The sequence below is a fragment of the Ostrinia nubilalis genome, chromosome 21 (genome assembly GCF_963855985.1).
Source record: "Ostrinia nubilalis chromosome 21, ilOstNubi1.1, whole genome shotgun sequence".
Classification (NCBI taxonomy): Eukaryota; Metazoa; Arthropoda; class Insecta; order Lepidoptera; family Crambidae; genus Ostrinia; species Ostrinia nubilalis.
The window spans coordinates 4,289,791-4,316,455 of NC_087108.1; the positions used below are offsets into that span (position 1 = coordinate 4,289,791).

Consider the following 26,665-nt stretch of genomic DNA (forward strand, 5'->3'; position numbering starts at 1 on the left):
TCAGTGGGTCTAGACAAAGTGCAAATTATAATCGCAAACCAGTCGAAAAGTGGTCGAAATGCCCCTTTTTTGTATGGAGTTTTGACGGATTCGATTTTCGATTCGATCAAAAAGTGCGTTTTGTCTAGGGGGGCTGAAGCTGAAGTCCCGCTGGCGTTTGGACCTTACAAAAACAGCACGAAAAAGAGCGATTTGCATAACTTTAATACAAGAAACAAAAATAAACTTGCCGTTCCAAATTTCAGACTGCATAAGATTGGGAATTCATTTATGGGGAAATGTATTAAATTATTTAATAAATTACCACAAACTGTTGTAGAACTACCCATTCATAAATTCAAAGCACATATTATTAAAAGTACCTTAATGAAAAAGGGCTACTATAAAGTCGATTATTATTTAAAAGATAAAAATGTTTGGGATGCGTAACTGCCTAGCTCGCATAAATATTTATAACTATGTATTTTGAAAACCTGTAAACCTTTGAAAAAGTGGCTGACAATAGTGTTTGAGTTTCTTGCGCTTCTTCTTCTCAGCACTGGCCCATTTATTGTCCTGAAGCAGTGGTAGGGTTAATACTGGGACGTGTAAAAGTGCTTTTTTAAAGCCTACTTACAGAAATAAATGAGTTTTACTGAGTTTTTTTACAGCCTCCCAAACCTCTCCCCTACTTCAGGCACTATAACTCAGTTAAATGCTAGACCCACAGTAAGCACGTTCAATTGTGGTATCCCTTTTTTGAGAGTTGCTGTATTGCTTGTAGGTTGGTTCGTTCGTTCGTTTCAGCCAAATGACGTCCACTGCTGGACAAAGGCCTCCCCCAAGGTTTTCCACAATGAACGATCCAGCGCTGCCCGCATCCAGGCTCTTCCCGCGACCTTTACCAGATCGTCGTTGGTAAATTGATGTATTAGTGAAGGCTATTTATTCACTCAAATCTATTTCCAGCCTATTTCCAAATCCAAACATCGAAGCTGAACTTCCAATAGAAAATAACAACAAGAATCTCCAACAAACTTCAATTCTCATAGACTTAGTTCGAACGAACGAAGCGACTCACAGATACAGGGATTAAAGTTTTACGGCAAAGATACGGAGTTTCCGAAGTTCTTTCTTCAGTGGGGCTACTCTGTAATTTATCCGTATTTCCAGCTCTGCTTTCTCCCTTACTCATGAACAATGTTCTTAGGAGCAAAAGAGAAGGATAGAGGCAGTTGAAAGGAACTTGTAGACCTACAGGTAAGACTACCTGATTTATTGATGCAATGCGGTACTGGATTGATCTGAATATTCGAATAAGAACTGCTAAGTGGGTCTGAACCCTGAAGAAGTCTTGGGAGTGGATGGATTTCAATCAACACCATCTTATAGTAGGTATTTTGGGAGGAAATTCAATCAGAGTGTGTCTCATCTGCAGTTTTGACAGCCAATAAAAACCCAACCAGTGAAGGTCAAGTTTGTCCCGGGGGAAAGTAAAACTGTCATGGGACCTGCAACGAAACTAAGACTATAAGAAGAGCTGGAAGTTAAGGTTTGACTTCCCTCCAGTGCAAGCGGATGTGACAAAACAAAGGTTTAGTTAGTAGGTAACCTTTAAGAATAAGAAGCTTCGTTTAGTAGATAATAATATGTACAAGCAGTATAGGTTTGGGCATCATTCCAGCCACATGACGTCCACTCCTAAAATAAGGTCTTCCCCAATGCTTGTTTGCCAGCACAAATAAATTGAACCACTTTTTAGTTCCAAAGGTTCGATTTCCAAGTGGACATGGAAATGGAAAAATCACTACACTATTTCACTATTATGCTTTCCTTTTGGTCCTGATATTTAGGCTTGAATGTATACCTAATTACCTGAAAAAATATGATTCTGTTTTCTGCTTCGAAAGGCACATATATTCTCAAATTCTCTCTGTAACTCCTAATTTCTAAATTGGTCTCAATTTAAACTTTACAGCGAACTTGTCTCTCATACACAGATAGGTAACGTATAATTACCATACCTAATTGGTTGCTATGTTGTAATTAGTACTTAGTGTAACAAGTTGTTTCTAATTTGGCAAATTGGACGCAAATTGGAGAACTGACATTTGAATAATGTCTACGTACGTGGAATACAATTTCGTGTAATGTAAAACAGGTACAATATTAAGAATTGTTCATATTCATTATCAGATCATTTAGGCTGAGTTGCACCACCTAACTTTAACAGTAACTTTAACGATAACCGGTGTTTTTTGTATGGATTTTGACAGATTTTTGACCCAGCCTTAGTTTTCACTACAAGAGCTAATATTGGTCGAATTTGAAGTCTTATTTATTTATTTAAAAGAAAGAAATTGGATAACAAAACTTTATGCCGTACGGCGTTCTCTACCAGTTAACGTTTGGGCCAATCAGAAAATTTGAGTAGACGATGCAAAAACTTAACCGTTTAAACGTCATAGTAGTGACGTCATTTCTTTTAAACAATAGATTTTCTATTGAGCCTTGATTGTCGGCAGCTAAGTTTATAAAATAAATCTCCATCATAGATATTGTATGTCACTTTTTCTGGGTACACATTTTATACCCCGTGACAACTTTTGAATATCAAAACTTGATTACATTTTCACTTTATTCAGATACATTTTACGATAATAGGGGTTAAAATTACACCACATTCAGCTCATGAATAAGTACTCAGCCTCACGGCACAACACCTGCCTGAAATTTGGCAAAATATCTAGATTCTAGACCTCGTTTTGGGCTTCATGTTACGCCTTCGTTGGAGTTGGGTAAAGCTATAATTATGTGTAATAAACCTTAATAATAATGTTGAAGAAACATATTCTAAAATAAGTTATATACTTAGGCTCATTAAAATGAACAACTTTTGCCAAGGGTTTCTTTTATTGGTGAACTAGTTTTCTATTTTTCCAACTACTGCCTACCTACTGCCACTTTAGGTTGCCAAATTATGTTCATTCGTCTGAATATTTGTTTTGCTGATACGTAAAAGTACTTATTTAAAGTTAGAGAAAGAAATATAAAATATTATTGAAATTCATGCCCACAAATAAATATTTTTGATTTGATTTGAAAAAGAATAAACAAACTTTTAGCTTTTAGTAGTATTTGATACTCGTATACTAAATCCGCAAAGCAATGTCGTCGGCATAACTTAGGCCCAGAACACACGGTGAAACGCAACTGCAACAAAACTGCAACTTCTAGTTACTTTTGAGTTGCATCTAAGTTTCTGCCATAGATTCCGTTGAGAGCCCACACATGACGCGACCAGTTTGACTAGTTCAAATCGGTTTCAAACTGGTCGCGTCATGTGAGGTCTCTCAACGGACGCTATGGCAGAAACTTAGTTGCAACTCAAAAGTAACTATAAGTTGCAGTTTCGTTGCAGTTGCGTTTCACCGTGTGTTCTGGGCCTTAATAGTATCATGTTTCATCATGTCCTCACATACAAAAAGGCCGACATTTCTTGTGACTTGTTCACAAGTTGGCGACGTGCATTAGGCTTGATTAATAACCCCCTTAATTCCATTACGAGTAGTGCGTCAGCCGAGATCAGAGCGAACTATCCATTTGTCTCTTATACAGGGTGTCTCAAAGTGACTTACTTTTTTATTTATTTAACAATGTTTCGACAGCATTCAATTGTAAATACTATATGCACAGAAAGACACTATTTAAACATATTATGCCAATTAAAAAAACACTTTCTTACTAATGAAAATGGTAAAAGCTCATGGGAGAGATGCCAAATAATTCGCTGAGATTGAAACTCAGTGTCGCATTAGAAATTGACACACAAAGTAATCAAAATATGTGCTCATATCCACTGCGGTATCAGTACTCAACGTTCGAATAATCTTTAGCACTACGCAAGCAATGTATGTAAACTGTTTACATTTTGACGTCCAGCAATGTGTTCTGTTTTTGGACATATTGCTACGACGCCGGCCCCGCCCCCTTGATACGTCTCACTTTAGTTTCTGTGACCGGTGGGTAATACCTACTTTTAATGCACATCTACACGACTATAAGAATAGGAAAGAAATATTGGGTGAAATGGAGGCTTTAGAAACTTTTATTATTTCACTAAACGTTTTTTTTACGGTTTTAATAAAGGAAAAAAAAATACAAAACGTAACTTTTCCATGTAGACCTACTTCGTGACTAAAATTGGAGTGTCTGTTAAAATAAATAGCTTTTTATTAAATACTTAAGAAAGAAGCACCCCTCTTAATTCCATTAGTAGGTACGTCAGCCGATATCACACCCCGAACTATCCATTTGTCTCTTATACAGGGTGTCTCAAAGTGACATCTAAAAGAAAGTAGTACAACACCCGTATTCGCAAACAATGCTTGCTTAAGTGAAGCAGCAAATCGAACGCACAGCGTTGAATAGAGCTCTTTTTTTGGTTCGTGTGTCATTATATTGTGTCAATACTTATTTTACATAATAATAATTTATATGACAGCTCAAGTGTGACATATTTCAGAAAAAAGTTATATCAAAAATATAAATTCATAATCAACCCTAAAAAAATACATAAAAAATCACTTTTGACCAACTTCAAAGGGTATCGCGACAGCTTGACCCCGGGACAATTCGACCCCTGTGACAACTTGACTCCTGCGACAACTTGATTTTTTTCAACTCAACACTTTTGACTTACTTCAAACGGTATCACGACTGCTCGAGCGTTAAGAAAACTAGACCCTTGCGACATGTAGATCTCTATTACAACTCGACACCTATGACAACTCTACACCTATGACAACTCGACACCTATGACAACTCATCACTCACACAAATGCAAAGCTCCGGCTCCGCTTACACCTCGCGACTGGAATGACTACAAGTGTTTCGGAAAGATTTAGAAATTAGGTAAAATAGCCCATTTCTTCGTCGAGTTGGACAAAGAAATGGACCGGCTTCCGGTACCGGGAATCGAACCCGAGCCTCCTGGGTGAGAGCCAGGTATCCTAGCCACTAGTCCATACCGGAGTTGACAGGATCGGTGAAATTTAGTGTGCTATTCTGAAATTATCGATTTCGTGAGGACTAAGCTGTTCCTAAATAATTCGGTTAATTATTTCTACACTACTCGCAAAGTTGACCGAATATGTTAATCAAAGTAAATAGTGTAATAAAAATAAACGTGTGGTCAAAAAACTTTTCCCAAAATATCACATCCAAATGTTACCCAAATTTTCGTTTCACAAAACAACGTATCGCAAGTTTTCCGTTAGCAAACATTTTTAGCAAATAATTGTTTAATATTTTAAACTATTATGTTGCATTTTTACTATAAAATTATCACTTCACGGGATTTATTGCAACAATATCTTTTTTAACGGTAAATAAAATATTTACCCTCCCGACGTTTCGGCTCGGTTGTACGAGAAGATGGATTGAAGAAAATTGAAGATTAGCGCTCGGCGGCCGCTGCCGCGCCACGTTCACTTCTCTCACATTATGTATTAATTAAAGGCTATTCAGTACTCAGGTAAGTTCTCAAGCAAGTGCTTAACTAGACCTAAATCAAAGTCATCTCAAACTCAAGACTATTAATCAAGGAGCACTAAGCGCAAACGTGAGTACCTAACTCGAAAATTTACGTTGTTCGGAAACTCAATTAAATTGAAGTGTGTGGCACTTTCTGTAGTTGCCCTGTCCCCTTTATTAACGAGTTGTAACTCTATTCCGAGTTTGTCCCTTTGAAATGGGACAGTAGTGCTGTTCTGACAGGAAAGGTTTAATTTTGGCGATAGAAGTTGCGATTGTTCTTTGCACTTGCTTTTCAACTACTTACAAATAAAATTAAATGCACATGACTTACTTTGAAGGAAGGCTCGTCGAGAAACGATGAACTAAACTAATGTAGGTTCAGGTAGGTATACCTAAGTAGGCATACATAATCGATGTTTTTCTGTGTAGTGACAAAAGTGACAGAGTGTAATTTTGGTTTTGTTTGACATTCTGATATAAAGAAAGACTTTATTCAGTTTTTGAACAGAAAAAAAAATTGGTTTGGAAGGTCGATTATTGCGTTTCTCCAACGTTAGTTTGGTACCAAGATTATGGAGAACTTCAAAAGACTTAAATTACAATAGCTTCTCCAACTACCCTTTGTCTCAGACCCTGAGTAGGTAAGTGACATCTTCATCGATATGTCCAGCTTTTGCCAGCATCGTCACATCACTAGTTGATGGCGTCTGATTTGAAGGGTTATTCGGAATACTAAGTTGTGCTAACGATGTTACAGGAAAATAATGTTGACCCAGACTATTTGAGTAGGGTGTTCTGTTGACCCACCGATACGGATTATGCTGACCTTCGGATTTTCTGTGCATGACAACGCTGAGTAATGTGGATTTAGCAAAAACATACCAGATTTGCATTTGACGTTTGATTTAGGACACTATTCTCGTGAAATAGAGATCATTATAAATAGTGAAAACTTTCAGAAGCATCGCTGGATGAAAATAGCGTGAGAAAAATGCTTTTTAGTGCTCCTTGAAGTGCTGCCTACGTTTAAGGACTCTTTAAAATTAGACGTTTTGGCTCAAAACGTACGTCAAAACGTCTAATTTGATAGAGCTCTACTCGTAATAGTTGACTGTCACTTTTTTGTGACAACCAAACATCTCGAGGTTTTATTTCTGCAAAGGCCGACTGGAAGATATTGATAAAACTTGTACCTACACTGTACGAAAGTATGTATCAACATATTATGTTTTATTTCTATTAATTTGAGTGACTATTGTACATAGGTACGTATGTGCGATAGTGCGATGACAATTTAATTGAATGTTTTTGTGAATTAGTAATAATTATAATTGCACAAAAAAGTTTTGTGACAATTTATAGGTAACTATAGGATTATTAGAACTGTTTTTTTTTAAATATACCTATTTGTCCCAGTTGGTCTTAAGTCTCTTTATAAAGAAAGTCTTCCAATATCACTTTCTTATTCTGGTATATTTCAAGTACCTATTTCGAAAGCTTTCAAGAGGAGAGCGTATCTTTATCTTAAAGGCCGGCAACGCACCTGTAACGCCCCTGGGTCTGCGGGTGTCTATGGGCGACGGTAATCACTTACCATCAGGTGATCTGTCTGCTCGTTTGCCTCCTATCACATAAAAAAAAAAAAAAAAAAAAGAAATGCCATTTCTTTTCGCAGACGTAGTGAATTTCCACAAATCACGTATGTCATGATAATTCCCGACTACCCTACAGCTAATGCATAAAATATTCGGCGTGTTCCGGCGAATACTCTTCGCAGTGTGTTCTAATATCGGATCCCCTACGGTTTTCAAATACATACGCTGGGAGAGTAACTGGTACAGTCAGCTGGATAACTCCTCGAATTAATGGTACTCCAATTTCAGTTAAAACAGATTTTTATTTGCTTGGCAAAAGCCTGTTTAAGGTAGTTAAATATCAATCTAACAAATTTTCAGTTCCTTTTGAAAGTGTGAAGTATAAGTTTGAGTAAATCCCTTTCAAGTGATTAGTGACATACCTAGTGAGACATTTTTCAAGGTATAGGTAATGCAAAAATCCTGAAAATTTCTCGGCAGTTTACTTACGCAACTGGAAAGTATGTGGAGAAACATTAAAAACAAATAAATGTACTTACTTATTTATTTAGGATAATATGTATTACAGATTTAATACAAGTATTAATTAGTTCAATCTCGACTTAAACATCTGGAGAAAGTGTATTTCTTTAGTAAAATTGTCCTGAGTTTTTGATCACTAACCAAAAGAGAAAATATCAGTTTTCGCTTTATGTAACTGTACACTCTCTTTTATATTATTTAGCTTATGTAAGTAGCGAATGTGGAACATTTTCCAGAACATTTCCACATAATTATATTTACATAACCAATGCATGTAATGCTAGAGAGTTTTACCAAGGTTTTTTTTGGGTATTTCAGAGTAAGTTATGTGTATATGTACATTCTTGAGATAATGTTATTCCGTGTGTTAGAAGAAAAAGTATGATTTTCATAAATAAATAATTACTGATATTGATTCCTTGATAGAATAATCATATACTTTAGTTGTTTAGTATCTGTGATTTTATTCTGCGAGCGGCGCAGGACCGGTCTTTGTGAAACTCCTTGGGGGAGGCCTTTGTCCAGCAGTGGACGTCATTCGGCTGAAACGAACGAACGAACGAAATTTTAAATGACGAGTAACTTTCCTTGCATTTTCCCCGATTCAGCTTAATGATTTTTGATAAACTCATCATTTTGAAGTCAAAAATAACTTTTGATTCGATTGTAATTGACAATTTCATTAAATTTTGATTCCTCGATGTAATTATTAAAGGCGTCGATTAATTACGTCTTAGAATTTGTTTGACTTCCCTTTTGATTAAATTACTTTGGGACGGCAATTCGGAGTTAAACGGTGCAGGAATTTATGATATTTTTGATGGCTAGGATTGGTGGTTTATGGATTGATACATGGCAGAGGTCGCGGGTTTGATCCCCACATAAGACGAACATTTGTGTGCATGAACAAAATTACATTTAAGAATTTCTTGGTATTTACAAAAAAAATAGGTGTACAAGCATTGCTTAGTTTACTATTACGAGTAGGTAGACCTACACAACATAGTATAACCATAGGTATTTAAAAAATAGTATTACAAAACACATGCTTAATGGTGGACATCTATTAATTTGTACTACAAAGCTCGACCTACGAGTAGGTACACCAATAATGTGTTTCTATGTATTTTCAAAAACAATATCTCCCAAAGCTAAAAGTCTCTTTTCTTTTACACACCCTCGTTTGTCTGGATAAAAACAATTCCCTAAAATATGTCTTCAAGCGACAATGTCCCTGGAGCTCCATTTTCCTGTTAGCTAGAAGGCCTTGTTCAAAGGAAACGTAGGAATCCTCCATTTTCCTTAACTTCGTTTGAAGACATAAAAACGACGAAAGGTGATTACGTATCTTCCTACAACCTGACCAGCCCACGACGCATCTGGTGCTGTGGTACAAGTGGTAAGAGAATTCCCAAATAGGTACAAACTTTTTAATAAGTCAATTTTAGGGAAAAGACGCACTGAAAATCGTCTGATGGTAAGCAAGTCACCGCCACCCATTGATATTCCTAAAGCCAAAGGAGTGATTTAAATTCACTGACTTATTCGCTATTAGAGTACAATAATATAAGACCGTGCATTGTGGAAAACCTTGGGGGAGGCCTTTGTCCAGCAGTGAACGTCATTTGGCTGAAACGAACGAATTATAGGACCGCATCCCTTTTTCCATCGGATGTCGGTCGGTAAAGGCGACGAAGGGATAAATAAAGGTAAAAAATAAAGTCTCCCTAATTCGTCTGACCAGGCTTGGGAGTGTAATCGAAATCTTAAATTTCTGTCTGGCAAATTAGAGAAGGAAGGCTCCTGCAGTAGATACTAAATTATGATTATAAATCTAAGTGAAGCCGGATCACCGATTTAAGAAGATTTTTAGCTATGATTGCATAAATGGGAATTCAAATTTAGATAAAAATAAATTCTTGCTCATCTTCTGCAAACGCTACCGCTCATAACACAGCTCCAGCAAATTCCCAATCCCGCTTTGGATTCGGGACACGCATGTTCACGCGAGTTTTGAGAGAACGTTTACTAAGAGAACGTGACCTGCCGAGTGGCTGAGTTTAACCTTGTTTATCGGACTTCCGACAGCCTCTGTCTTAGCCCCGATTTCCACCAAGACGGAGCGGAGAAGAGCGAAGAAGTACCGGGTCGTCAATTTTTTCTATAGAATTTGACAGCGGTGTAGGAGCGGCACGAAGCGGAGCTGTGCGGAGGGGAGAGAAGTGGAAATAATGAAATCTGATTAGTTATTAAAAATACTTCTCCGCTTCGCTACACTCTGCTCCGCTTTGGTGGAAACAGGCCTTAGTCCACGTTCGAAAAAGTGCGGAATTTTATTCATAATTTTGACGACTTAAATCTATGTTTTGTATCGTTTATCGGACTCGACATGTTCTGTTTTAGTCCACGTTCGCCAAAGAGCGGCGCTTGGTGCGGAGAAAACTCGCCAATAACTCTCGCGAAGTCGTGCCGATGATTACCTATTCATAATTTTGACGACATAAATCGATGTATTATATCGTTTATCAGAATCCTAACAGGCTCTGTTTTAGTCCACGTAACGGAGCTTGATGCAGAACTTACAGCGAAGTTCAAGACTGAACTGATTTTGAGTTCAAGCAAAGATATATCCCAGAGACTAGTTTGCAGTTTGCACTAGGTAGGTATTTTCGAATAGTCGTGTAAGTATATTTGTCGTTATTATCCCATCCCATTGGTGCTATTTTACAATAAGATTTTAAATTCATTATACTTACTTCAACCTAAGTTTTAACATGTGTTGGCATTTTTATGACTAAATATTAGGCATACTTACGACATAGATTTGTCTCTCTGAAGTTTTTTACTTTCGAATATTTTATCGAAAATTTCGAATGTAACCGGCACAAGTGTTTTGATTGGCTCAAAACTTACTTGATTGGAGTAATGAATGCCAAAAGAAACCCTATGAGTTGTGTTTCTTGAAAACAAACCATTGTTTTGACGTCAAACGAACTATTTATTTAAGTTTAAGTTACATAATATCGACGTTATATTATGTCTGAACGCTCTGCTTAACGCAAAGTTTCGTTTGTGAATGAACATTGAACACTCACGTAGAATAGAAAGTAAGAAGATACATTTCCAGGAAAACTTTGTCACATGTTAGCAAAAACTTTACTTTGTTTTTCTTTTATCGGCCATTTCCACGGCGAATGGGTCATTTGTCTGGAATAACAAAAGTACGGCTTTTGAAGGAAAAAAATGAAAGTGTGAATGAAATACTGAATGGTGTATTTGTCTCTGTAATCTCGTTTGGGATGGGGACTTTCAGCCGGAAAGTCCTTGCTTGGGTATTTGGAGTATTTGAAGTAATTTTTTCACAAATTGAGACAGTGTTTGTCAAAATTACAACCTATACGATTGGAGTACCTTCTAAGAAAGATACGATTCGTTTCTTTTGTTTAAGAAGTTATAACTCATCTACCTACCTACATCTTTCAGGCTGCTTAATACTCGTAATAATTGTATTTAATAGATTTTTTATTTTATTTTAGACAGTAAACTTAAACAAGAAATTTTAGGTACTTACCTTCTATTCTTAGAAACTACACTGGTCATCATAAAAATCGACCCACCCGCGACAAGCACTTTCAAACGTATGCATCCCCACTTCCCACCAATATTACTATACTATATTACCATTTAAAAGCCTAGTTCTAAACTTCATTTCATTAAAGGAAAGGTTTTTACCCCAAAAATGTGTCTGTAGAAGAATCCAGAGTCACTTCTTCAAAAAATAGGTAGTTACGCTTGAGCCAACTTTTATGGCTATACGAGTAAAACTGTTAAGTTGGGATTAATCGCTATCCATCTGTTAAAGAGGACACGTGAGATCATTATTTGGTTTTATAACCATAAAAATTGGTCTAATTGATCCCAGAGGTGAGCCCAAAGTGAGGTCATTTTTCAAGTTTTTCAAGTCACATTTATTGTATATATTAATCGTTTATTAGGAAATTAAATTTGTTTTTCTTTAAGGATATTTATTGGGCTTTCAAATAACAACAATATTGTTGGGGCACCATGATTGTGTCAGTAGAAACGAGTTTTCCTGTAAAACGTAGGTGGGCCGATTTTTGTGATGACCAGTGTATTAATTTACCAGAAGATGGGATTTTTAATCACCATCAGCTCTCTACTACAGAAGCACTACATATCCTTTATCCTTGTCTAATTTACCAGGTACTTTAATGGAAAACTAGTACTAATAAGGCGCTGGATGCAGGCCGCTACCAACCGGGTGATGTGAAAGTCATTGGGGGAGGCCTATGTCAGCAGTGGACGTCCTGTGGCTGAATTGATATATTGATGAAATGGAAAACCACCCGACCAATTGCTAAACGTATTTAAATTTTTATTCAAAACATGTCATATTATCCTTAAAGGTCATGAGTCAGCCATTTCATTTTATTTTTCCCTCCCGCTTGGACCTCCATTTATGTTCTTTGTGAAGTTATAATTAATCATTTTGGGTACAAGTAAAGGGTACTGATAAAGAGTTGACAGTTTCAGATATTTGTTCTGGAATGTTGGGCGTTAAAATGGAAAGCAATTTGGGATAATCAACTATAAAATACAGCTGTTTTTGAGCAAACAAACCTCGATTTATTTACTCGATTGAAAATAAATAAATGGACTTTACAAAATGTTAAAAATGTTATTTGGCTCAAAATGATTAAATTAAGGCATGATATTAAAGAGCTCCCATTAGTTATATTAATTAAGAGTACCTTCGTAATCTTTTAATTATTTTTAAATTAAAGAGTACTGTTTCGCTCAGATAAGGTTTTTTGCCATTAGTTAAAATACTAGCGGCCGCCCGCGACTTCGTACGCGTGGATCCCGTTTTACCCCCTTCATCTATCTTACGCGGTTTAGATTTTTTTATACAAATGTTTTTTCCCGCCAACTCCCGTTCTCGTTGGAATTTTGCAATATCCTGTTGTAACTAAGCTTTAAGTTTACTAAGGTACCTGCATACCAAATTTCAAGCGTCTAATTTAACCGGTTTAGATTTTTCATACAAAAGGATTTTCCCGCTAATTCCCGTTCCCGTGGGAATTCCTAAGTATACTATAACCTGCCCAGGAGTATGAAGAATAATTGTACCCAGTTTTGTTAAAATCCGTCGAGTAGTTTTTGTTTCTATAGGAACATACAGACAGACAAAAATTTTACTGATTGCATTTTTGGCATCAATATCGATCACTAATTACCCCCTGATAGTTATTTTGAAAATATATTTCATGTACAGAATTGACCTCTCTACAGATTTATTATAAGTAGGTATAGATTATTAACCGGCATAGTGTAACAGAGATTTATGATAATTTATTTATTGCTAACTTATTTCATGAAACTTTAACGTACGATTTTTTCAAAACAATGCTTGTTTATCTAATATCTGTTGTGAATCTGAAACCGGGCGATGTGGAAATCATTGGTGGAGTCCATGTCCAGCAGTGGACATCCTGTGGCTGAAATGATGATGATAATGAACCTAAAACCAGTACAACAAGTGCTAGTTTTAAAGTAAAATGTTGAAAACAAACTTAGACAATACTCTTTCATAAGACTTACAAAATTGAAACAATACATCTAGCGCAAACCTCATAATTCCATAACAAAAGAGCGCAGGCAGCAGAGCCTTCTATGCACTACTAGACGGGGTAAGTTATTACTACAGAATAGAATGAATCATTATAAGTATTATATTATTTGTGGTGAGACTTACGATTGTCGAAGTAGAGGAAATAATTGGTTTCATGAGGCATTTTAAGGCATGTGTGCATTTTTTACGTGACTTGAAGCTATTTCAGTATTTTTTGCATTTAGCCACCACCGACTTCGGATAGGAACAGTTGCGTGCTCTGGGGAGGTGTATTTCTTGTGGTAGGCTTTGTCATTTTCCCAGGTTCGGGAGGAACACGAGTGACGGAGCACCGAGGTACCTCTGCCTTGTTTTTTTTTTCGGGGAAAAAATACATTGAATTGCATACCTATCCTGCGGGGACAGGGTAGGTTATGTGGGGCTCACCAAGTCAGAAGGACAAAGGCATACCCACTAAAAAGACCCCGGTGCTCCGTCATTCGCCTTAAGTGGGAAGGAACTGTGGGATTCCGGACAAAGTCTTCACTACCACAGTCCCTCCCGGCGATTGCCGTGACGACGTGGCGACTCCCGTCGCCCCCCAGGACGGGGGGCGACGGGAGCAGCTAGGAGCACACAGCTGTTCCCGTCCGACGATGGAGGTACCTCTGCCTAAGTCAAGACCCCACTGGGTAGGTGCAAATTAAAAGCATTTTTTACAACAAAAAATAAAGCCAGCACAAGCACTGCACGCCCGCTGTCTGAATGGAATGTCTAATAGAATACTTAGAAGTGTATGGAAGGCAGCGGGTGAATGCGCTGCTCTACAGTTTACGCTGTGAGTATAAGCTCCGAGCTCTTTAGAAGCACGTTAAGATACGGTGCGTTTACAGGAACGTAGAAAACGTGGTAAAAGGACGTTAAGTAATAGTTGTAATATCAAGGGTCTAATTAGTCTAATAACTTAACAAAGAAACCCATTGCTTAGATAAGATAGTACGGACTATTCCCACCGCTGCAACTCCTGTGTAGACAGGATCTACAGCTTGACCGCCAATAAACCCAACCAGTGAAGGTCAAGTTCGATATGATAGTAGTTGGTGATCGAAGCAAACTTCCCTCAAACACAGCGGAACTGGCTATCTTACGTTCAATTGTCGAAAACAATGCTGGTAATATTATTGTTATGGCGACAAAATTAGGTAAGATTGTGGTAGCTAACCAGTCGGACTTTGAACCAGTTCTATAACAAATTAGACCGAGAAGAAGTTTTGACCTCACTGGGAATCGATCCAAAAATCGCTCCCCCTCATGACTATGGCCTCACCCAAGCTTTAGTAGCCAAGTGTTGACCCCGATAAGTGGATATTGTGTTATAACAGTCCATTCTTGCCCTGATGGGCAAAATTAATACTTGACCCCAAGTTTCAGCTGGACCGCGATTATTTCAGCATCAGCACCTTCGAGACTGCACTATTTTGATAAGGTGCCATTGTTTAGATGAGCCGTCGTTTGTAGAAGTTTGACTAAATAAGAATAAGAAGAATAAAGAATAAGAATAAGAAAAACTTTATTTGACACAAAAATAAAATAAAACACAGAACAAAGGGACTTAATACACGCATTATTTTGTGCCAAAAAGGCGCCCGCTCAGCTATAATCGAGCCACGCGTGCATGCCCCGACGCTGGTTTTCAGCGGGTGAATGATGCTAAGCATAAAAAGCCATACCTAATTGTATTTATTCTATACGAGCTGTAAAAGTAAGGATATACTAGACAAACTGTAAGGGTTCGGCCAAACCAACACGTGCAGCCTTCGTGCGAAATGGCGATGGCGATCAGAAATTAATAAATTCTTTAATAAATTACCACAAACTGTTGTAGAACTACACATTCATAAACTCAAAGCACATATTAAAAGTACCTTAATGAAAAAGGGCTACTATAAAGTCAATGATTATTTAAAAGATAAACATGTTTGGGATACGTTACTGCCTAGCTCGCATAAATATTTATAACTTTGTACATTTTAAAGAATGTAAACCTTTGAAAAAGAGGCTGACAATAGTGACTGAGTTTCTTGCGCTGCTTCTTCTCAGCACTGGCCCATTTATTGTCCTGAAGCAGTGGTAGGGTTAATACTGGGACGTGTAAAAGTGCTTTTTTTAAGCCTATTTACAGAAATAAATGAGTTTTAATGAGTTTTTTAAAGATGTCGTGTATGAAATAGTATGAATTCGTAGCGATGAGTTCACATCAACGTGTCTTGTCATTGGTCGCGGCGATCCAAGCACGCGGAGTGATCGCCATCGCTGTCGCCATCGCTGTCGCCATCCCCGTCGCCATCGCTGTCGCTATCGATGCCGCCATCGCCGACACGATCTGCACGCATTGGTTTGGCTGAAGCTTAAGAATAACTTTTGTCACAGCGCAGAATAAACTGTCGCAGGTGGGACATGAACCCTCTTTCAATAACCGAGTGACTGCTCCATCCACTGAGCTATGGAGTCTTATAGAGACACTGCTAAATCTGTCGAAAATTTCAAGTGTACCTACTAGAGAGTGTGTTAACGAAATTGCTACTTACGATGTGTGCCAATGTCGTTTCGTTAGTATTGCAGCCACCATTGGTTCAAGTTAAAATCAAGTTTAACAGAAACTAGGACAATCACTGTCAAACTTTATACTATTATTTTCTATTCTAGATCTAAACAGTGTCAAGGGCACTATTGAATATGATTACACAGTTAAACTGACTTATAGTGTAGTTCAAACTAGTCTTGTCCTAGTTTACTGTTACAAACAATGTAGAATAGTAGGTACATAGTACTTAGTTTAGTACATCAATGGGGCTTAAAAGTATAGACTAGGAATGTTATGGATATGTAATATGTGTAAGGAATAATACATATTATACCGATTTCGGTTACGGTTACGGATATTTTTTTATTTCGGATATCCGAAAGTTTCGGTTACGGTTACGGATATCTGTGCTTTAGAATGCAATTTGCAATAGATGTCCAACACGGTTAGGACAGTAGGATAATTTATGACGATCTGTGACAAACTTAATTTCACGCGGGTGAAGCAGCGGGCAAAAGCTAGTAAAATAATTTTACATTATCCTTCCTACAAAGTTTAATTCTTTTTGGTGAAATTTTGTTTTTCTAAGTATGAAATTAAAGTAAAAAAATAAATGAAATGTGTTGTAACTAAAATAATGCCGAACCTATGGGAATTATTTATTTCTGTTCTATTTATTCTTCTCAATTATGATAATTTATATACCAAACCACTGAACAAGAACAATCAAAGCATGTAGCATAATCCCATTGACAAAGACGTCACAAAAATTACGCTTTCAAACGAGAACCCAAAAACAACATCGGCGAGTGACTACGGAAATATTTATTAGAGGAAAATGAGCGGAAAATTTGTAGGAAATTACGGGATTAACGAACCGGTAGAGGGCAGGATTATTTTGAGGGTAGGTATGTCGCAAAAAGGTACACTTCAAATAAAATTGTGGAACGAATAGAATAGAGCTACAAAACGTTAAAATTGTAAGAGAATGAGGGTCCAATAAATAATACGCAAACGATTCGAAGTCGAAAGTTTTTCGTGCTAGAGGTACGGATCGTGTTGTTAGTAGCCCTAAAGATTTATTTTTAGCATCTAATGAAACCACCTTTATGAGATGGATATTTCAATAAGATTTAGGGCTGATTTTTCAATCGTCAGATAACTTTTTACTGAAGAATAAGTTTGGCACATTGACAGTTTTAGTATAGAAAATATGTCAAAATGACAAACTTATTCTTCAGTTAAAAGTTATGCGACGATTGAAAAATCAGCCCTTAAAATAGGATTTCGTCGGAATTTACCAAAAATGAATTCGTACCTATATCCAAAGGTTATTCAATAAATCTGTCTATTTTTGGATTTTCGCAATTCAGAAGGGTCGGGTATCACGGGAACATGGCATGACATTTATCGTGCGCTGTTCTTGAAAGATTTCTTAAATGGAACCTTTGAGAAAAACTGCTTAAACCATACAACAGTAATGAATTTTGGGATTAGAGAAAGATTTGACTTCGGAGAAGACTAACGTTTTTTTTAATAAGACAAATTGCGGGGTGATATCTATATCTATATATAATAGAAAGTCGTGTTAGTTACTCCACTTATAACTCAAGAACGGCTGAACCGATTTAGCTGAAAATTGTCAGGGAGGTAGTTTAAAGCCAGGAGAAGGACATAGGATACTTTTTATCCCGTTCGAAATAAAAAAAAAAGTCTGCTTATTTATTGCCATTAAGGCGGAACAAAGTTCGCCGGGTCAGCTAGTAGACGATGAAAAGTACCTATGGAGATTCGCCCGTATTCATAAACATTACTATGAGGTCTCATAGCGCGGACGCAATCAACGCTGTGCTGCTTCACATAAACAAGCATCGTTTGTGAATGTAAGAGGTAGAAAACTCATAAATTATACTTTTAGAGGATTTTTGAACTTTTTAAATGACCTTTAGTGACAGACACGCGAGTAAAGCCATGGCCAGAACCTAATATTTTATGGCATAGATAACGAAATAAAGCAGTAGGTAAGCTCATAAAGAATTTCGTGAACTTCTGGTTACTGACATTTCAGTCATTTCTCTCAAGTGATCAAAACTTTATAGCAGCGACATTCAGAGTAGGTACATTCGAAAGACTTCATTATCAACGTTTTCCAAACAACAGTTAACTGTTAAGTGATCTTGTTCAAGTTCCGAAATTTAAATACAAACAGCAATGAAATAAGACCCTTAATTTTCCTGTTCCTTACTTTTTCAATCAGTATTGTGTAACTTTGTAAAGTGTTCGGAGAAATGCCTGTTGTAGATACGAAATCTCTTTTTGATACAGCCTTTGATGTTTTACATTTTGATATTTATTTAAATTGGATTTTTACAGTCAAGGATTATTTGTCAGGCTCTAATTACTTTAAGCCTTTTCGGAATATAAGTAATATTTATTTATTTTCTAATATAATATTTACGTAAAATATGAATATAAATATTCGTATATTCTGCAGGAATCGAAGCCGCAACCTCTAAAACTTTTAAAAAGCACTTTTACACGTCCCAGTATTAACCCTACCACTGCTTCGGGACAATAAATAATTGTCCAGTGCTGAAAAGAAGCAGTGCAAGAAACTCAATCACTATTGTCAGCCTTCTTTTCAAATGTTTAAAGGAGTCCAGTAGGTACGCGAATTACCAGGCCATGTCCAGATCGTCAAAATAGAAAACATTTTCATACCAAAAGCTTTCAAAAATAAATATACAAAGCTCTGCTGCCACACTGAAACGAAACGTTGAGAATTTTAAATGAAAGTTTGCTAAAAAGCATCAAACAAAACCGAGGGCTAATTAAAACAGAATGCTTTGTGCAGCCATGCGAATGTTGGGACGTCATTTACTTCGTCTCGGTCATACTTAATTACAGAAATACAAAGAGAGACAACGTCATTAAATTAAGTGCCTTTACTTAGCAACTTTTGCAAGTTAGTTTTAAGTAAAAAATCTTTGGCAAGTGGCTAAAGCTGACATCAGGTGACATGCGTTTTAATAGTATGAATGCTTGCTTTACTATGTTTATGTTTGTTTTTTTTAATTACAATGTTTCAACCAAATAAACAATTATTCTTTCTTTCTCTCTTTCTTTCTTTCTTTCTTTCTTTACTGTTCGTGGATAATATTTTTTTTCAATCAACAATCAGTCCTAGGTTGCTTGCATCCAGGTTACTTACTTTTCTATTTTATTTCCAGGTGCTTCCCCCGACCTTCACTAGATCTTCCGTCCATGTCTGACAAACTAGACTAACATACCTACGCATCTACATGTAGGTATGTAAATCTCAAAATTATTTAAGCACTCTGGCGACGTGTAACACAATTAAGGTGTCTGGTAGCCTCTAAAACAGCGGTATACGACACCCTCAGGCCAAACTCCTGAAGGTCTTCATGAAGGTCGACGGATATTCAGTGGGTATCCTAACAACAAACGAATTTAAACTTACATTGTGGCTTACGTCTAACCACTTGACACTCTGGGTCCTAATTTGTTTTTCCCATCAAACAATTTCAAAGCGTGTAAGTATAATTATACGTTAGACATTTTTATGTGTAATATTTATTAGCTAGAAACAAGGCGTGTAAGTTAGATATTTATAAGTTGGATAATTTTATGGAAAATACTGGCTAGAAACAACGCTGGCTTACAGAAAAATATACACCTATAAATGTCGACTTCGCTTGATCATTGGATCAGAGAAGTTGCCTGGCAAGCAAAAGGTCAAGGGTTCAGCTCCCGCTTGAGGCACAGGACTGTTCCCATCTCTCTTTCCCACCGCTGCAACTCCTGTGTAGCCAGGATCTACAGCTTGACCGCCATAAAAACCCAACCAATGAAGGTCAAGTTTGTCCCGGGGGAAAGTTAAACTGTAATTGGACCCGCAACGAAATTAATTAGAAGAACATTATTAGGAGAAGTTCGATGTTAAGGTTCGACTTTCCAGTGCGAAGCGGATGACAAGAGACAAAATAAAGGTTATGTAGTCCCGCTTAATCGCAATCAATGTTTTAAGTTTTAAAATTACTTACCTACTCGAGTTTTTCGTCTAAAATGCTACATACTATTGGTTAGCTCACACATTGTAAGTATCTAAGTTTATTTAGCGAGCACCGTCCAACTGAGTAAAGAGTTCGTGCAAACACGGCACCATGCAATGCGGTTATCTAGTTTGATTACACACTACGTTCACTAGTTTGTTTGTCAGAAAACACCGAATCAACGGTATATTTGTTTTTCCGAGCCTATATTTCTAGATTAGTTTTACTGATTGCAATTATGGATAGCATAAATTCCGTGAAGAGTCTGGCACTAGTGTCAGACTCCATAAGCTTCCATAGGCGTTTGATATGGTTCGGGTCATCAAGACTCAAGTCTGAATCTAGAAATAGAGCTATAAGCAAAGACCTTACTAAAAAGAATAACGCGGATTGTTATTTATTTACAAAAACCACAACGGAACCCCAATTAACTTTTTAAAAAAATAAAACCGACTTCAAATGCGTGAACACAAAAAAAAACTAAAAATTAAAAATATTGCGTATAAAAAAGTTCAACCCCAATTTTCCACCCTTGGGGGTGAAATATTTTCTTCAAATTCGCATGAAACCACCCTTTTGATAATACCTATTCAACAAAAAAATAATCGTTCAAATTGATTTATAATCGGCGGAGATATTGCGTATAAAAAAGTTCATCCCCAATTTTCCACCCTTGGGGGTTGTTTTTTCTATTATTAAATTTAAATGGGACCACCCTTGAGGTATTACCTATACACCGAAAAAAGATTTGTTCAAATCGGTTCATAATTGGCGGAGTTATCGCGTAACAAACATAGAAAAAAAAAAACATACGGGTCGAATTGAGAACCTCCTCCTTTTTTGAAGTCGGTTGAAAATACTACACTATTCAGATTTGATCAATATTGAGCTGCTACTACGTTTATATTTGTAGAGATAGTGTTTTGTTTATGACGTAACACTGGCCAGTTTTAACAGTCATTATGTTTCTTAGAATGAGGGTTTTCGCGATTGACATGACATTGACAGATATGTCAAAATCCACCAATCATGCAGCATTTGGACCTCGCGTCTACGTATTGCCATCTGGCGGATTTTTCAATCGCGAAAACCCTCATTAAAAAGAAAAATATATACACAGAAAAATTAAGAATTCATTCGTTTTTTAAATCTGCAAAAAGAACTATGTAATTATTTTTTGTTTTTAAAAAACACTAGTAATACTGGCCAGTTAGTATTGTGAAGAATTGAAAAGTAAGTATAAATAAGTAAAGATAATTTATTACGATGGAACCTAACAAAAAGACAAATAACACACACACAGGTGGCACAAGTAAAACAAAGAAAAAAAATAGAATAAAACCTGTCAAGAGCGAGTCGGGTTTGGGCAATGGTTTTGCCTATCCACTTTCGCAGTTCTAGGTCAAAAGAAATACCTAAATTCCCTTGCGAGTGTTGACAGACAGATAGACGACGGAGTATTCCTATTTACCTAGACCCATTTCAGTTGTCTTTTTTTGTTTACGAAATCCTAACAAAAGAAAATTTCATTACGCTATATATGAATGAGAATGCCTGAAATAAACAATATGAAAGTACAGTACCTAATATTTGAATTATTTTGAATTAAACAGAACTAAAGTATAATCCTGCAGTTTAGAACTTTTAAATTAGGTAGGAACTAAAAAGGTGCTAAATGCCCATTTTCACCATCAATCCCTAATTTTTAAGTGACCCCTATGAAAACAAAATTCCTGTAATATGTTACCATACTCACTTAAAAATTAGGACTTTTTTCATAGCTACTTATCAGATAGAACTCAGGCAGTTAAAATGAACAACTATGTTAGTAATGAACTGCCTATTAACTATGGCGTTCCCCAGGGCAGTATTCTTGGCCCGACTCTCTTCTTAATATTTATTAATGACCTTAGCAACCTTAGCATACCCAATAATCACATCATCTCCTTCGCTGACGATACCGCACTTACCTTTACAGCGGACTCCTGGTCGAACTTAGAACGGGTGGCCCAAGATGGAATCAACACAGCCTTTTCTAGGTTGACTAGTCACAAGCTCACTTTGAACACCTCTAAAACTAAATTCGTTACCTTTTCTATTAGCTCAGCTACACAGCCGCCAACTGGACTTTGCCTAAAGGCTCATTCTTGCTCTAACTGGTCACTATCCTCTTGCGACTGTCCACAACTGTCCACAGTAGACACAATTAAGTACCTGGGTATAAACATAGATAAGCACCTTAACTTTAAGAACCACATTCAACTCCTTACAGGTAGATTGCGTAAGCTTATCTTTGTCTTTAAAACCCTTAGGCATGTAGCGAACCCCACAATCCTACAGAACGTTTACTATGCACTGTGCCGCTCGATACTTACGTACTGTATTTCCTGTTGGGGAGGTGTCCCGAAGTCTACTCTGAAGCCGCTTGAAGTGGCTCAACGGGCGATTCTTAAAGTAGCCACTTTTCGCCATATGCTCTTTCCGACACAAGAACTTTACCAGATATGCAAAGTTTTGACTGTGCGCCAATTATTTATACTTGATGTTATTCGTCTTCAACACAAAGTAACTCCTCATGTACAGATAGATAAACGACGTAAGGACAAAATTTATACTGTTCCCTCAACTGCCTACTCTTTCACCAAGAGATTCTTTTTCTATCTAGGACCCTCTTTATACAATAAAATTAACGCCGAACTTCCGTTATACCAACTTACATTTTTTGAATGTAAAAAAAGCTTACGATGCCTCCTTTTAACTAAAAGTTATGATCAAACTGAAAAGTACTTTCACACGCTCACTTAACGATGCTCATAAAATGTACAAACACGACTACTCTACACACAACTCTCTCTCACCACTCACACACATACACATACACACACACACACACACACACACACACACACACACACACACACACACACACACACACACACTACAATAACAAATCCTAGTGTTCCTTTTCCTTTTTTAATTAGGTTAATTAGTCTAATTAATAGTTAATACGCTGCCCTTGTAATCCTTGCCATACATCACTACCATGTCTGAGTCAATAATATAATATAATATCGGTTCTCTAATTAATTATAAATTGTGCCAATATCTGGGGTGGTGGGAGCCTGATGACCTGTACTACAGGTATGCAAATACCTATCACAGGCATCAGTCTCACACAAACAACTTTGTTTTTGAATTGTAATTAATGTGCTTAAAAACTTGTGTCATTGTAATGTTTGTGATGAGAAAATAAATACTATTTATTATTTATTAATGGTAAAAACGGGCATGAAATCCTCTAATCTCTAAAATAAACACAATATTTATAAAAAAACATTCAAGGAGGTAAAGTATACTGCAGTTTTCAAAGCTCTTAAATTAACTAAAAAGGTGTACAATCCACATCTTGCCCTCCAGTGGCACTCGTCCCTCATTACCGGAGGATGTCTCGCTCCTTGAACACAGCCCTCGTTATTTTTCGGAGGAAACACTACATTATCAAAGGAAAAACAATTTGGAGATACGGTTACAAACAGGTATGTAGGTAGGTACTAGGTGAGCAAGGTAGAGTGGAAACATGCTGACCATGACTTTACGTTAGGTGTGCTCGCTAGCGACTGCGAAAAGAACATAATGATTATATTAATGTACTAGCTTTTGACCGCGGCTTCACCCGCGTGGAATTTAGTTTGTCACAAATCGTCAATTATAGCCTATATGTTAATCTGGGTTATAAACAATAATACTGTAAAGTTTCAACAAAATCCGTTCAGTAGTTTTTGCGGGAAAGTGTAACAAAAATCCAGACATCCAGACATCCACACAAACTTTCGCATTTGTAATATTAGTAGGATGACAAATTGTACACCTAGTGGCTACATTCAAGACTTTCACGTAAACTGATAGACTGCTTTGGTGTTCTCTTCCTAGGATATATTGAAAAGTAGATCGGTTCTTTGTCTTATAATTAGACTAGAACAGTGGTTCTTAACCTTTAAGTCACGAGGGACCATTTTACCAAATTTCTGTCTTGTCAGGGACCACTTTTTTTTTTCTTCAAAATCCTACGAAAGGGGAGGTCGATTTCTCGCCCACTGTGCGCCGTTTGTGTTGTGTTGACTTGACTCATTACGTCACGTCACTTGTTTATTACGATGTCTTCGTGGACCACTTGGAATGCTTCCAGGGACCACCAGTGGTCCGGTGACCACCGGTTAAGAACCACTGGACTAGAAGAACTTTTTCTTAGTTATAATAATTTAAGTGAAACTCAAGTTGAAAAAAGTAATTGTCCAATTTAACTAGATACCGGTGCAAGCTAAATGAACCAGATGGCCATCTTTTCACTCCTGTTGTACCTATTTATTTTTTTTATTTTTTACATGCGTATCTAAGCACAAGGAGGATCGACCACCTCATAAAGGTAGCAGGAAGGCGCTGGATGCAGGTCGCTATACCAACCGGCCAATATGGAAATCAAAGTCAAAGTCAAAGTCAAAATTTCTTTATTTGTTTAGACTAATAAATAGTTGCAGCGTGTGCGCCGAGACCGCGGCGGCGCCGCCCCACCACGCACCCCAGCCGTGGCCCTGGCCAAGTCGACCTTGGTCCAGATTGCATTTGGATTTTTTAGGGCCTATAGACGGGCGTCGTTATTTAGTTTTAATAGATGCTTATTCAAAATGGATTGAAATATGTCAAATGAACACAACTAGTATAGTTTTCTTATATACTGTTTAAAAATCATATCTTACTGCAAATAATTTGTAATGTTGTAATTTTACTGTAAACGTTTATTAAGGAGGGAGGTGTAATGTATAGAATAAAGAGGGTAGACTTAACACCACTATATAAATATGTGTGCAGCGCCGTTGACAGTTTAGTCTTATATTAAACGCGATACGAATACACTACGGTCTTTGATTTCTCACTTACAAATCGTCATTTTGCTCTTAAGGAGCCTCTACATGTCTCATAATCTTTTTACCCTACCAGCGCTTCGAGACCAACATTTGGCAAGTGCTGAGAAGAAGCGCCGCAACAAACTCAGTCACCACTGTCTGCCGGTTATTGGGCGAGGTCTATGTTCAGCTGTGGCCGTCCTATGGCTGAATTAATGATGATAATGATTAGCGGCTCTTATACACAGTGTGACACTAGGATCATAACATAACCCAAAGTAAAGAAGTTTTGTTTGTCACAAAGATTCATGCTGACTCAACACTTTCAAGCGTCAAGTTCAATTTACTAGAACAACAAAACATCGGCACCTTGAAATAATATCGCGTTCCTCGCTGAACTTATTAAAACGATCGATTTCTTTAAATAATTGATATGCTAGCCGTGGCAACACGTGGTGAGGTCTCATTGGTTAAAGTTTTGCTGTTACCTAACGATGCTAACTTAAGGTTGACCGCACATTCAACCTGGAAAGGGATGTAGCCGTAGCAACTCGAGGCGGTCAGTTCTTTGTATGAAACTCCATACTGCAACGCACACATATCCGCATGATAACGTAAACTCCTCGCCTCGCAATTGACAAAAAGCGCGCGAAAAGCGATACGATGTTGATCCCTTTCCGAGTTGATAAGGCTGTTATGAGCTGTAGGCGCAGATTAGGCGACACGCGACACGCGACAGCGACAGACGCGGCGACTGGACGCTGCGGCCGACAATTTCATATATTTTATTCAAAGCTATCGTAGACTTACGGGACTATTCCCACCTCTCGTTCCCACCGCTGCAACTCCTGTTTAGCCAGAATCTACAGCTTGACCGCCAATAAAAACCCAACCAGCGAAGGTAAAGTTTGTCCCGGGGGGAAGTTATCTGTCATTGGACCCGCAACGAAATTAATCAGAAGAATATAGTTCGAGAGGTTCGAACAGAGTTCGAAGTTAAGGATCGACATCCCTCCATTGCAAAGCGACAGGTGACAAACAAAGGCTTAGTAACGGCATCAGAGTCGTGGAATCGCGAAAAGCAAATAATAAATATGAAATTGGCAAAAATTTGGCGTTTAGTCGTCGAGCTGTCACTGTCGCGTGTCGCCCAGTGTGCGGTGCCCCTAAACTTAGGTATAAAGCCGTAAAATGACAAATTTTAGGTGGGTTACGTAAGCATGACTAAGTTCACCTCTATTCGAAAGTTAGTAAAGTAGTGTAAAACACCTCAGAAGGAAGGTCATCAATTCAAACAAATATTGCGATGTTACCCGTTTTATTTAATCACTGTCACATAAATTACAATAAATAAAGTACAATTAGTACAAGATCTTACTCACGTACCTGTCCGCACGACGGCTCGTTCTCGAATGATGGCCGACCGGCCAAGCACAGATTAGTAAGTCCACGGTAAGTGTTGCCAAGTTATTCTTTGAAAAAATACTATTGCAGTAGTTGCGACTTTTCCGAGAATTAATAAAGTAAAGTTGTCTTTGGCATCTGTCACAGCCAAAGACAACTCAGTGACGAATATAATTTTAAAATAATGTATATAAAATAATTAATGAAGAGAAGTAACAATACGTGTTGTTACAATCGGCCATCCTTCTCGAACAAGTCCCTTTGTTCGCCTATCATATTCAAAATGATATGAATAATAATTATCTTTTTACAATAACCACCAAGATTACGCAACGTTATTAACCATTATAATAATATTACATTCCTGACATTAATTAATTTTACAATTTGATTTCGTTTTGTAACCAAGGAAAAATTTCTAGTATGAAAATAATTTG

At 37.3% G+C, this 26,665-nt stretch overlaps 1 non-coding gene across 1 annotated transcript; it reads right to left on the reverse strand.

The window, feature by feature from the left end:
* Nucleotides 1-4,941: 4,941 nt before the first annotated feature.
* Nucleotides 4,942-5,013, reverse strand: Trnae-cuc (transfer RNA glutamic acid (anticodon CUC)). Its single transcript has one exon. It is a non-coding gene; the product is annotated as a tRNA-Glu (tRNA).
* Nucleotides 5,014-26,665: the final 21,652 nt, after the last annotated feature.